This window comes from Triticum dicoccoides, chromosome 4A (assembly GCF_002162155.2).
Source record: "Triticum dicoccoides isolate Atlit2015 ecotype Zavitan chromosome 4A, WEW_v2.0, whole genome shotgun sequence".
NCBI lineage: Eukaryota > Viridiplantae > Streptophyta > Magnoliopsida > Poales > Poaceae > Triticum > Triticum dicoccoides.
In genome coordinates, this window is record NC_041386.1 from 173,507,441 (window position 1) to 173,519,552 (window position 12,112).

General features: G+C 42.4%; 1 long non-coding RNA gene across 1 annotated transcript; it reads right to left on the minus strand.

Moving 5' to 3' along the window:
• Positions 1-10,468: 10,468 nt before the first annotated feature.
• On the minus strand, positions 10,469-11,704 carry LOC119288822. The gene is made up of 2 exons (XR_005141288.1): positions 11,221-11,704; positions 10,469-11,140 (listed from the first exon to the last, which is right to left on the minus strand). It is a non-coding gene; the product is annotated as an uncharacterized LOC119288822 (long non-coding RNA).
• Positions 11,705-12,112: the final 408 nt, after the last annotated feature.

Below are 12,112 nucleotides of genomic sequence, written 5' to 3' on the forward strand. Positions count from 1 at the left end.
TTCTGAGATTGATGTTGCTATGACTTTGCTATGCTTAATGCTTGTCACTAGGGCCCGAGTGCCATGATTTCATATCTGAACCTATGATGTTTTCATCAATATATGAGTGTTCTTGATCCTATCTTGCAAGTCTATAGTCACCTATTATGTGTTATGATCCGTTAACCCCGAAGTGACAATAATCGGGATACTTACCGGTGATGACCGTAGTTTGAGGAGTTCATGTATTCACTATGTGTTAATTCTTTGTTCTGGTTCTCTATTAAAAGGAGGCCTTAATATCCCTTAGTTTCCGTAAGGACCCCGCTGCCACGGGAGGGTAGGACAAAAGATGTCATTTAAGTTCTTTTCCATAAGCACGTATGACTATATTCGGAATACATGCCTACATTATATTGACGAACTGGAGCTAGTTCTGTGTCACCCTAGGTTATGACTGTTACATGATGAACCGCATCCCGCATAATCCTCCATCACCGATCTATTGCCTACGAGCTTTCCACTTATTGTTCTTCGCTTATTTACTTTCCCGTTGCTATTGCTATCATCACTACAAAATACCAAAAACATTGCTTTTACTACTATTACCTTTTGTTACCGTTATCACTACTATCATATTACTTTGCTACTAAATACTTTGCGGCAGATATTAAGTTTCTAGGTGTGGTTGAATTGACAACTCAGCTGCTAATACTTGAGAGTATTCTTTGGCTCCCCTTGTGTCGAATCAATAAATTTGGGTTAAATACTTTACCCTCGAAAACGGTTGCGATCCCCTATACTTGTGGGTTATCAAGACGATTTTCTGGCACCGTTGCCGCGGAGCATAGCTCTATTCTTTGAGTCACTTGGGATTTATATCTGCTTATCATTATGAAGAACTTGAAAGATCCAAGAACTAAGATTTATCCCTCAACTACGAGGGGAGGTAAGGAACTGCCATCTAGCTCTGCACTTGATTCACCTTCTGTTTTGAGTAAGCTTGTGACACCTACACCTGCTTCTGCTATTCGTTCTGATATGTCGCATGTTATTGATGATGTCACTTCTGCTGTGCATGATACTTATGATGAAACTACCTCTATGCCTGATACTACTATGCCACTTAGTGATTTTCTTGAGGAACAACTTGCTAGAGCTAGAGAAATTGAAAATATTGAATATGATGATACGAATGAAAGTGATGATGAAGAATCACTTGTTATTCCTAAGGGTTATGTTTTTGATCAAGAAGCTTCTTTAGCTATTTTAGCTTGCAAAAATAGAAATGAACTCAAAAGGTTATTAGCTAAATGGAGTAAGCAATCTCTAAATGCTAGAATGAAACCTGACCCTGCTTTTGCTACTTCACCTATCTTTGTTACTGATAAGGATTATGAATTCTCTGTTGATCCTGATATAATTACTTTGGTTGAATCTGATCCTTTTCATGGTTATGAATCTGAAACTGTTGTGGCACATCTTACTAAATTGAATGATATAACTACCCTGTTTACTAAAGATGAGAGAACTCGCTACTTTTACATCCTTAAAATATTTCCGTTCTCATTAAAGGGTGATGCTAAGACATGGTTTAATTCTCTTGATCCTGGTTGTGTGCGTAGTCCCCAGGATATGATTTATTACTTCTCTGCTAAATATTTCCCTGCTCATAAGAAACAAGCTGCTTTAAGGGATATATATAATTTTGTGCAAATTGAAGAAGAGTGTCTCCCACAAGCTTGGGGAGGCTTCTCCAATTACTTAATGCTTTGCCTGATCATCCTCTTAAGAAAAATGAAATACTTGATATCTTTTATAATGGACTAACCAATGCCTCCAGAGATTACCTGGATAGTTGTGTTGGTTCTGTTTTCAGGGAAAGAACACCGGATGGAGCTGAAATTCTATTGAATAATATGTTGACAAATGAAAATAATTGGACACCTCCGGAGCCAATTCCTGAGCCTATTCCTAAACCAACTCCGAAGAAGAGGGGTATTCTATTTCTCAGTCCTGAAGATATGCAAGAGGCAAAGAAATCTATGAAAGAAAAAGGTATTAAAGCTGAATATGTTAAGAATTTACCTCCTATTGAAGAAATACATGGTCTTAATTTACCTCATGTTGAAGAAACATATAATCTTAATCCATTACCTATTGAAGAAACTCATGGTCTTGATAACCCGACACAAGTAGTAAAGGTAAATTCTCTCTATAGATATGATAAAGCTAAAACCCCATTTACTAAGTTTGCTAGCCCATGCTTAGATGAGTTTGATAAATTTATGGCCAAGCATGAAGACTTTAATGCTTATTTTGGTACACAATTGAGATACAATTCAAATATGCTTGAACACTTGTGTGATTATATGGCTAATGTCAAAGGTGAACTTAAACTTATTAGTAAACATGCTTCTATGGTTACCACTCAAGTAGAACAAGTACTTAAAGCTCAAAATGATTTTCTCAATGAATTGAATAGCAAGAATAATGATAATGCTGTTAGAGTGGCTACTAGAACTGGTAAGATGACTCAGGAACCTTTGTATCCTGAAGGCCACCCTAAGAGAATTGAGCAAGATTCTCAGATAAATAATATAGATGTACCTAGTTCTTCTAAAAAGAAGAAAAAGAAAAATGATTGGACTTCATGCTTCTAGTGATCCTATTGTTGAAACACTTGAGAATCCAAATGATATTTCTATTTCTGATGCTGAAACACAATCTGGTAATGAACCTGAATCTAATAATAATGTTAATGATAATGTTCATAATGATGCTCAACCTAGTAATGATAATGACATAGAAATTGAACCTACTATTGATCTTGATAACCCACAATCAAAGAATCAACATTATGATAAGAAAGACTTTGTTGCTAGGAAACATGGTAAAGAAAGAGAGCCATGGGTTCAGAACCCATGCCTTTTCCTAGCAAACCAACCAAGAAAAAGGATGATGAGGATTTTGAGCGCTTTGTTGAAATGATTAGACCTATCTTTTTGCGTATGCGATTAACTGATATGCTCAAAACCAATCCTTATGCTAAGTACATGAAAGATACTATTACAAATAAAAGAAAGATAATGGAAGCTGAAATTTCCACCATGCTTGCTAATTATACTTTTAAGGGTGGAATACCAAAGAAACTTGGAGATCCCGGTGTACCAACTATACCATGCTCCATTAAAAGAAACTATGTTAAAACTGCTTTATGTGATCTTGGAGCCGGTGTTAGTGTTATGCCTCTCTCTTTCTATCATAGATTTGATTTGAAATAAGTTGACACCTACTGAAATATCTTTGCAATTGGCTGATAAATCAACTGCTATACCTGTCGGTATTTGTGAGGATGTGCCTGTTGTAGTTGCAAATGTTACAATTTTAACGGACTTTGTTATTCTTGATATTCCCGAGGGCGATAGTATGTCTATTATTCTTGGAAGACCCTTTTTGAATACTGCAGGGGCTGTTATTGATTGCACTAAAGGCAATGTCACTTTTCATGTTAATGGTAACGAGCATACGGTACACTTTCCGAGGAAACAACCTCAAGTTCATAGTATCAAATCTATTGGAAAAATTCCATCGATTATATTTCAAGGTTTCGAATTTCCTCTTCCTACTGTCAAGAAGAAATATGATATTCTTATTATTGGGGATGTGCATATCCCCGTTGAGGTAACATAGTGTTATTAGAAATTTCTTCGGTTCCATGTTATTCGGAATGAGTTCGTTAACAAGACTTGAGCAGCCTTGTTAGTGGATTCCTTTTGATGATCATGAGATGGATGAAACTAGAAGGCACAACCTTCTGTACCCCACTTTTACTTTCTATTATTTATATTAAATAAACTAAAAATAAATGTTTTTCTGTCTGTTATCTGATTATCCATGCAATATAAAAATACCTCGAAAATAGAAGTTCTCCAAATGCCCTGAAATTTAAATATGATTTTTTCCAGAATATTTGAGAATATTTGGCACTAAGAACACAGCAGGGGGCCAACCACCTGCCCACGAGGGTGGAGGGCGCGCCCTACCCCCTGGGCGCGCCCCCTGCCTCATGGGCCTACGGTGGCCCTCCTCCACTTATCCTTTCACCCATACACTCCTTCTTCCTCCCCCAAACACGAATATCCATCTCAAACCCGAGTCCAAGCTCGTTTTGCTGCCATTTTCGATCTCCTTGCTCAAAGCACCTCTAACAAAACTGCTTGGGGAGATTGTTCCTTGGTATGTGACTCCTCCATTGGTCCAATTAGTTTTTGTTCTAGTGCTTTATTCATTGAAATTTTTTGCTGCTTAGGTGACCCTGTTCTTGAGCTTGCATGTCAAATTTATATGGTCAAAAGTAGTTTTGATGCATGATATAGGCCCTAGGCACTTGTAGGAGTAGTTGCTATCAATATTATTGAGTTTGGTTTACCTTTATTTTGAAGTTACTAAAAAAATTCAGAATTTTTTAGAGGAAGAAATATGCTTAGTAAAATGTTCCAAGGTGGTTCCTCAAGGAAGCAAGGACCCAGGCTTGCAATGCGTGATGCTGATGAAGAGCCACCAAGAGACGCTCTAGTGCGTCCTTGTGAATGGCCTTCTGAGAACTTTATGGATCGAGCGGGAATTAAGGAAGAATTCAACGCATATTTGCGTAGCGCTGATCTCATGAGCTTTGAGGAAGAGAAGTGCAGCCATTATCACAATCTCACCAGTACCTTTGTGAGGAGGTTTGAATTTTCAATTTCACGTAATTCTCCAACTGTCCTGTTTGATATTTATGATAAATATTACACTATGGACTTAGAGGATTTTACCACTGCTTGCAAACTTCCACAATGGGGTAGTATAAGGGATCCTTGCAAATCTGAATTTAGAGATTTTCTTGCTAGCATAACTGTGGGAGAATCTAAAGATATTACACAAGCTTCCATAGGGAGCATTCACTTTCCTGCTATACATTATTTTGCTCTCTTTATAGGTAGATGTATTAATGGTAAAGATGAGGCATGTCACATGTGTGTCCTCGATCTCAGTATTCTTAGGAGTGCTGTGTTAGGAGACAAATCATATAATTTGGGAGCCATTGTTGCACGTAAGTTGCATCTTAATAGACTTAATGGAGATTTCTTTGGTGGAATTTATGCAACCCGCATAGATAATTTTCTTGGTATAGCCATACGCGAAGATGATATTGAATTACCTCCTGCTTATCTAGATTTTAATGCTATGGTTCACCACCAGTTTGTCGAGAGGAACGAATCACCTCTCCAGTATTGACTAATCTTTGATAGATGCCGTGCTGTCTGTATTACTCTCCCTGCCCCTGCCTTCTTTGATTATCAGGCAAGAGGAGGATATACTATTACCAGAGAAGAGGCAGATGAGTACGAGAGGAGAGAGGAGGCCGCTCGTCGCCACGCTGCAGCTCAGCAGGCGATAGTCGCTGCGTCGCAGTATGACCCTAGCTACTATTATGGATATCCGCCAGGCCAGCCGTGGCCATAGACCAACTTAGGCCAAAAGCCTAAGCTTGGGGGAGTACGTATTTCTCACCGACATTACATTTATGTTACACACTCATTGCTAGATGTCGGTGCTCATACTTTTTCATTGTATCATCCATGCTAGTTTATTTACCCTTTTATGCTTTCTTCTTGTGTGTTTAATAAACCTTAAGAAAAAACCAAAAAATTAGTTGTAGCTTTTAATCAGTTTAATTTCCATGCTTGTAGTAGTAATTAAAAAGAAAACCCAAAAAGATTTCATGTTCTTCTTTTTGCTTGTTGGGAGCTTTCCCATGTAAATAGTTTTATTTCTTTTCTTTTCTTTGGGGGTCGATAGGAGAAGACCATAATTAAATTGTTGAAGTGGCTCTTATATGCATTATTGTTTATCTAACGAAAGAGCCCATATTGTCTTGTCTTCTCCTGTTTATTGAATGTCTGCAGATTCCGACTTAGTCCAATGCACGTGCACTATTATTATTATTCACATTGTTCAGTCATGCAAGTGAAAGGCAATTATGATGATACATGATGGACTGGCTGAGATGATAAAGGCTGCTATGAACTCGACCTCTTTTGTTTTTGTAAATATGATTAGTTCATCGTTCCTGATTCAGCCTATTATGAATAAACATGTTTGCAATGACACTTAGAGATCATAGTTTCGTGTGCCATGCTTGATTAGCCATGAGTTATAATGGTTTACCTTGCGTGCCAACATGCTAGTGAGATAGTTATGATGTGGTAAGATAGGGTGGTAACCTCCTCTGAATGATTTAAGTGACTTGACATGGCGCATGTTCATGCATGTAGTTGAAACAAAATCAACATAGCCTTCACGATATTTATGTACATGGTGGATTATATCCTACTCATGCTTGCATTCGGTGTTGATTAATTTTAATTCATGTTCATGACTGTTGTCGCTCTCTAGGTGGTTGCTTCCCAGTCTTTTGCTAGCCTTCACCTGTACTAAGCGGGAATACTGCTTGTGCATCCAATCCCTTAAACCCCAAAGTTATTCCACATGAGTCCACTATACCTACCTACATACGGTATCTACCTGCCGTTCCAAGTAAATTTGTATGTGCCAAACTCTAAACCTTCAAATAAATATCATGTTTTGTATGCTCGAATAGCTCATGTATCAACTAGGGTTGTCTGTATCTTCCATGTTAGGCGGGTTATTCTCAAGAGGAGTGGACTCTGCTCCTCACTCATGAGATAAATGGCTGGTCACCGGGATGCCCAGTCCCATGCTTTGTGCAAACTAAATCAAAATAATTGCAAACAAACCCCCCTGGGACTCTTGTTAGTTGGAGGCACTTGTTGTTTCGAGCAAGCCATGGATTGATGCTTGTTGGTGGAAGGGGGAGTATAAACTTTACCATTCTGTTTGGGAACTGCCTATAATGTGTGTAGCATGGAAGATATCGCCATCTCTTGGTTGTTATGTTGACAATGAAAGTATACCGCTCAAAATATTATTCACCTCTATTTCAAAACCGAGCTCTGGCACCTCTACAAATCCCTGCTTCCGTCTACGAAGGGCCTATCTATTTACTTTTATGTTGAGTCATCATCTTCTTATTAAGAAGCATCAGTTGGAGAGCACCGCTGTCATTTGCATTCATTACTGTTAATTTACATTGAGTATGACTTGACTGGATCTCTTTTACCATGAATTACAATGTCTAGTCGGTCCTTGGTCTTTAAAGGTGCTCTGCATTTATGTTTTGCGGTCTCAGAAAGGGCTAGCGAGATACCATCTTGTTATATCATATTATGATTGTTTTGAGAAAGTGTTGTCATCCGAGATTTATTATTATTGCTCGCTAGTTTATTATGCTATTGGTATGAGTAAACTTGAGACCTAAGCATTATTGTGAATGTGGTTAGTTATAATCTTTGCTAAAAACTTGAATGTTGGCTTTACATATTTACAACAACAAGAGCAAACCGAGTTTGTAAAAGTTTTTCTTTATCACTTTCAGTTTGTCAACTGAATTGCTTGAGGACAAGCAAAGGTTTAAGCCTGGGAGAGTTGATACGTCTCCAATGTATCTACTTTTCCAAACACTTTTTCCCTTGTTTTGGACTCTAACTTGCATGATATGAATGGAACTAACCCGGACTGATGCTGTTTTCAGCAGAATTACCATGGTGTTATTTATGTGCAGGAGCAAACTTCACGGAGCCACTTTTCAGAAAATAAGAAAAATACCTGCAAAAGATGAAGGCCAGGGGGCCAACCACCTGCCCACGAGGGTGGGGCGCGCCTGCCCCCCTAGGGCGTGCCCCCTGCCCCCTTAGGGCGCGCCCCCAACTCCATATATTGAGTTTCGGGGAGAAAAAATTCAGAGAGAAGAAATCATCGTGTTTTACGATACGGAGCCGCCGCCAAGCCCTAAAACCTCTCAGGAGGGCTGATCTGGAGTCCGTTCGGGGCTCCGGAGAGGGGAATCCATCGCCATCGTCATCATCAACAATCCTCCATCACCAATTTCATGATGCTCACCGCCGTGCGTGAGTAATTACATCGTAGGCTTGCTGGACGGTGATGGGTTGGATGGGATCTATCATGTAATCGAGTTAGTTTTGTTAGGGTTTGATCCCTAGTGTCCACTATGTTCTGAGATTGATGTTGCTATGACTTTGCTATGCTTAATGCTTGTCACTAGTGAAACGCCCTCGATGCAGCTATATCTCCCACGTGTCGAAGCACGACTTAGAGGCATAACCGCATTGAAAGCAATGTCGCAAGTGAGGTAATCTTCACACAACCCATGTAATACATAAGGGAAAGAGATACATAGTTGGCTTACAATTGCCACTTCACACAAGACATGAATATAACATTACATCATCCAGATACACACAAGGTCCGACTACGGAACCCAAAATAAAAGAAGACAACCCCAAATGCTACATAGATCCCCGATCGTCCCAACTGGGCTCCACTACTGATCAACTGGAAACAAAACAACATAACGAACATGATCTTCATCGAGCTCCTCCTTGAGCTCGGTTGTGTCACCTGCACGGTTTCATCGGCACCTGCAAACTGGTTTTGGAAGGAATCTGTGAGTCACAGGGACTCAGCAATCTCACACCCTCGCGATCAAGACTAATTAAGGTTATAGGTAGGTAAAAGGGTATGAGGTGGAGCTGCAGCAAGCACTAGCATGTATGGTGGCTAACATACACAAATGAGAGCGAGAATAGAAGGCAAGGCACGGTTGAGAAACTATGATCAAGAAGTGATCCTAGAACAACCTACGTCAAGCATAACCCCAACACCATGTTCACTTCCCGGACTCCGCCGAGAAGAGACCATCACGGTAACACACGTGGTTGGTGCATTTTAAATTAAGTGAAACTTCATGTTTTCTACAACCGGACATTAACAAATTCCCATCTGCCCATAACTGCGGGCACGGCTTTCGAAAGTTCAAATCCCTGCAGGGGTGTCCCAACTTAGCCCATCACAAGCTCTCATGGTCAACGAAGGACATTTCTTCTCCCAAGACATTCCGATCAGACTCGGCATCCCGGTTACAAGACATCCTTGACAATGGTAAAATAAGTCCAGCAAAGCCACACAGATGTGCCGACAAATCCCGATAGGAGCTGCACATATCTCGTTCTCAGGGCACACCAGATTGGTCAAGCTACAAGTAAAACCAACCCTCGAGTTTCCCCGAGGTGGCCCCGCAGGCTGCCCGTTTCGGACCAACACTTAGGGAAGCACTGGCCCGGGGGGGGGGTTAAATAAAGATGACCCTTGAGTATGCAGAACCCAAGGGAAGGAGGTAGGTTGTTAGTGCAAATGGTAAAACCAAGGTTGGGCCTTGCTGGAGGAGTTTTATTCAAGGCGAACTGTCAAGGGGTTCCCACTATAACCCAGCCGTGTAAGGAACGCAAAATCCGGGAACATAACACCGATATGACAGAAACTAGGGCGGCAAGAGTGGAACAAAACACCAGGCATAAGGCCGAGCCTTCCACCCTTTACCAAGTATATAGATGCATTAATTAAATAAGAGATATTGTGATATCCCAACATATCCATGTTCCAACATGGAACAAACTCCAATCTTCACCTGCAACTAACAACGCTATAAGAGGGGCTGAGCAAAGCGGTAACATAGCCAAACAATGGTTTGCTAGGACAAGGTGGGTTAGAGGCTTGGCTTAACAATATGGGAGGCATGATAAGCAAGTGGTAGGTATCGCAGCATAGGCATAGCAAAAGAGCGAGCAACTAAGCAAGCAAAGATAGAAGTGATTTCGAGGGTATGGTCATCTTGCTTGAGATCCCGCAAGGAAGAAGAATGGGTCCATGAAGAAGACAAACAGACGAAGTCGAACGGATCCTCACAAACGCGACATTATCGGAACCAACCCGAAGAAGCAACACCGGAAAGAAGCACACAACATAGTAAACAACCATCACATAAACATGGCATGATGCATAACCAAGTATGATGCATATCCAGTTTAATGAAGCAATGGCATGGCAAAGTGCACAAGCAAAACTACAAATTAAGTGGACTCAATATGCAACGAGTTGCATATTGACGCAACACCACATTCAAGTTATTTAGTTCGATCTCGTTTAGGTACTCAACAATATTAGATGTTGCTAAACATGGCAAGAGGAGAAGCATAAAGAAATTATCTATTTAAAAGAGGCCGGAACGCCAAATAACAATTCCAGTTGAACCCCATATGCATATTTTAGATTTGGTGCCATTCTGACCTAAACACAATTTTATAGTTGTTAAACATGCAACGAGATGCCACCATGTTAAACTATGCATTTTTCTACCCGAATTACATATAAAGTTTGTTAAGTTCGGAGCTACGGTTATATAGTTATGCATTAAAGCATTTTAACATGACATAGGAGCAAATTTAAACAAACAACATTTTAAGCATTTTAAACATAGATGAAAATGGCAAGTTATTAATCTACAAAAAATTCTAAGCAAGTTTCATATATAACTTATTTTAATCCGATACACGGTTTGTGAGATATTAAATGCGTGAACAAGGAGGATTTTTCTGTAAAACTAAAGTCTCAGGATAATATGGAAAATCGTTGGACAGGAAAAAAAATACCATGGGCCAAAACCGGCAGGCCCAGAAGTGCAAAGGAAAGGGGGCGCTGGAGGGGCTGCTCACTTTGGCCATGGGCCTCTGGAGCAGTGGCTAGGCCGGGCGGACTCGGCCTTTGCGCGGCCCACGCGCGGGGTCAACGCAGGCACTGGAGGCATCGGCCCCATGGTTTGAAGCAGAGGCAGGGTGTGCTCGTTCCCGAGCAGAACGAGTGGGCGCCGGCTGCGTCTTGAAGCAGGAGTTCGGCGGCGAGGAAGAGACAGAGCCGCGGGGGATGGAGGGGCACATCTCCAGGCGCGGGACGGCGGCCTCCGGCGATGGGCGTCCAGATCCGGGGCGTGGGCATGCTGAGAGCGCCGAAACCGTGCGCGGGCAACGCGTCTTGAAGACGAGGATGGCCATGGCGGGTCCCTTCGCAGGTCGACGGCGACGAGGCTAGGGAAGGCCCTGGGCGGTGGAGGTCGTTCCCGGTGGCAACTTGACGGGTCGAGGCAAGAGAAGACCCTGGGCGGCCATGGCGCTTGGCGTGCTCCCTGTTGCAGCGGAACAGAGAGAAAGAGAGATGCATGAGAGAGAGAAGAGAAACAGGGGAACCGGCATGGCGGTGCTCAACTTCGGCGGCGAGCTCCTGCGGGCGCCGGCGGCAGCGGTCGGCGACGGCTTCCAGGGGGCCATGCGGGGCTGGAGTGACGGGAGGCGGCAGGGCTTGCCGGGGTGGTCGCCGATCGAAGCAGGGGCGAGGTCAAGCTCAGGGACGAGCTGCTCCGGTGACGAGGTAGGCCAGCAGGAGGAGGCGGGCGCGTTCGGGAGCAGCAGATCGAGCAGCTCGATCGGGAGGCGGCGCTAGGCTTCACGTGGAGGTCTGGTTGGTGGGATAGGATTCCAAGGTGGGAGGAGGAGGCCGTAGGCTTCGATGGTTGGCTGGGCGAGGGGATCGAGGAAGATCGGGTGAGGGAATCCCGAGAGAGACAAGGAATAGGTCGGGTGGCGGCGGAAGGAAAGGGATGGATGGGACATCTACCTAAAATTTAGGGTTAGACTGATATATATACTAGAATGGAGATAAGAGGGAGTATTTTGGATCATCTAATCAAAATTGGGCGGTTCAAGAAAACTAGGTTAGGAAGTCCAATTAACAAAATGGAGACGTTTTGTAGATGTTTGGGGATGATCCGGACCCAACGGTGACGACTGCCCGGGTCGGGTCCGGGGAAGTTTCGGACGCGCACGTGAGGGGTTCGATATACTGTGCAGAGAGGGTTTCGGGGTCTGGCGGTTGAAAGCGTACTGTGCAGAAAGCTTTGGCCTGAGAGAAGAGAAGAGAGAGAGACCCGGAGACTGTTTCCAGAGACCGAAAACGTCCGACGTTTGACCGACTATAATGTCGCTATAGTTATCCGTTAGGCTATCAAACGAACCCCGAATGCGATGAAACTTGGCAGGCGGCCTACCTACAACATAACAACACCGCATGACAACTTTCAACCCATTCCGAGAACATTTTC